Source organism: Rhinoraja longicauda, chromosome 34, assembly GCF_053455715.1.
Source record: "Rhinoraja longicauda isolate Sanriku21f chromosome 34, sRhiLon1.1, whole genome shotgun sequence".
NCBI lineage: Eukaryota > Metazoa > Chordata > Chondrichthyes > Rajiformes > Arhynchobatidae > Rhinoraja > Rhinoraja longicauda.
The window spans coordinates 16,524,145-16,526,644 of record NC_135986.1 but is presented as its reverse complement, the minus strand read 5'-3'; the positions used below and the strand labels follow the sequence as shown (position 1 = coordinate 16,526,644).

At 46.1% G+C, this 2,500-nt stretch overlaps 1 non-coding gene across 1 annotated transcript; it reads left to right on the top strand.

The window, feature by feature from the left end:
* The first annotated feature begins 1,577 nt into the window (after positions 1–1,577).
* trnaa-ugc (transfer RNA alanine (anticodon UGC)) lies at positions 1,578–1,649 on the top strand. The gene has a single exon. It is a non-coding gene; the product is annotated as a tRNA-Ala (tRNA).
* Positions 1,650–2,500: the final 851 nt, after the last annotated feature.

Genomic DNA, 2,500 nt, shown 5'->3' with positions numbered 1-2,500 from the left:
TTCCAACAGATACAAAATTATGAAGTAACTTAATGGACCTGGCAGTATCCCGGAAGAATATGGAAAGGCAACGTTTTATTCCGAACCCTTCTTCAGACTGATTTTACTGGGACGGGAAAGAAAGCTGGGAGAGAGGAGGAGCAGGACAGAGCACGGACGGTAATGGGTGAACACAGGCGAGGGGGTTGTTTGATAGGCAGGTTGTTGGTCAAGGCCCAGAAATAATGAGATAGATATGAGCCCGAAACGACAAGAGTTGCGAATAGTTAAGTTTGGGGATAGTGAATTTGCGATTTGTGGATGGAGTATATTATAAACGGTACAAGTTGGGAGCGAAAGGGAGGGGAGGTACCAGTGCGGTCAGCCAGGTTTCATAGAGGGGTGAGGAGAGAGGTGGTGGGGGACTTGGATAAAAAAGGGCTGTTCTTGGGGGAGAAAAGGGGGTAGGAGAACGCTGTTGCAGGTTAGTTACCTAAAATTGCAATTTTTTAATTGTGTGCCCCATGATGGTTGACAGCTACCCCAACGAAATATGAGATGGCGTTCCTCCATTTTGTTTGTGACCTCACTTTGACCATTGAGGAGGCCCAGGAGAGAAAGGTCAGTAAAGGCATGCGGACGTTAGTTGAAAAACGGTTAGCGACCGGGAGACACATTGGGCCTTGGCGGACCGAGCACAGGTGTTCTGCAAAGCAGTCGACCTGTCCTTGCTTGTTCTTGCCCATGTACAGAAGCCGAAATCGGCAATAGCGGATGCACTACACGCAGTTATAAAAGGTGCAAGTGAACATATATGTCATCTGGAAGGACAGCTGTGGTCCCTGGGTTGAGTGGAGGAAGAATATATCGACCAGTGCTACTTCTCCTTCGATTAGAGGGTAAAGTACCCGGAGAGTGTGTGGTTTTTGAGAAGGAATATGTGACCATGGGGTTGCCGAGGGTGTTTTCACTGTGGAGGGATTGAATGTGGTGGAGATCTGATGTTGTGCTTTGATTTGTTTCTAGGTTTTTAATCTTTCTGTTTTGCGTGTGAACCGATCTGATGATCGGTCACCGACCCCAGCAGGTGACTCTCATCCTCACTCGATGCTGCCCGACCGATTAGTCTTTCACTGTGTTCTGCACTCTTTCAGACTGACTCGCAGTGTTGTGTTCGATGCAAAGATTCACTGCCTCCGCCGTTGCCCCGAACGTTTAAAATAACATCAGCGGCATTTAATTCCAAAACACAGACCTATTCCTGTATATAAATATACAGATGAGTGGTGTACGCAACTCCGTTCGTGTTATTTCCACCCGTTCTTCTCACTCGCGTCCGCTTCCCCGACCAACTCCCATTGCACAGTTTCAATAAGGGACTGAGAGACTCCTGGACAGAAAGGATATCCAGAATTTACCGGGAGGAATTGGGACAGTGGGCTAAGTTTGGATGAACAGATATAGTCGTGTTGCATGCCAGAGCATATCGAAGGCCTAATCGGCCTGCCCCCGCTATTTTCTGCCTTTCTCCGTCGATGTTTCGTTCACAACTGGAGCGACACTGGATCGAAATTACCTCTCGAGATGCTCGCGACATTGGGGATGTAGCTCAGCAGAAGAGCGCATGCTCTGCATGTGTGAGGCCCCGGGTTCAATCCCCGGCATCTCCACACCGTTTTAAAATTGACGGGAACATTTCTCAGACGTCCGGCGGAAGCATTGACCAAATTCTGACTGTAAAATGCAACCTCGATGAAGGACCGAGTCACAGAATGCCGTGAAAATGATAGTTCAAGAGCGTTTAATTGTCACATGTTCCAAACACCGTACAATGAAATTCTTACTTGCTGCAGCATAAAGGGTCTGCAAACACAGTACATGTTTTACACATCGATAATACGATTAAACAATCTTGAAAATTACAACATAAAAATAAGATTTCAAAAGACTAAATTCATTAGCAATGGTTTGGATGAGTATCACTTGTACCAAGGTGCAGTGGAAATCTTTTGTTGCGTGCTATCCAATCAAATAAAAAACTGAAAATGATAAAGAGTACCACATTTAATATATGGTATCACAAAATGCTGGAGTAACTCCGCAGGTCAGGCAGCATCTAGGAGAGAGGGAATGGGTGACCTTTCGGGTCGAGATCCTTCTTCAGTCTGAAGAAGGGTCTTGACCCGAAACGTCACCAATTCCCTCTCCCCTGGATGCTGCCTGACCTGCCGTGTTACTCCAGCATTTTGTGATACCTTCGATTTGTACCAGCATCTGCAGTTATGTTCCTACACATTTAATACATGGGACAGTCTGATAAAGTCCGATTAACGTTAACGCAAAGGTCTCCAATGAGGTCGATGGGACGTCGGGGCCACGCTCCAGCTCGTGAGATAATAGTTCACTTGTCTGATAACTGCGAGGAAAGCAAGTTAGTTCGCAGCTTCGTTTAGTTTGTATTTGTAGTTGCGGGTGATCTATCGATCTATCTATCTATCTATCTATCTATCTATCTATCTAT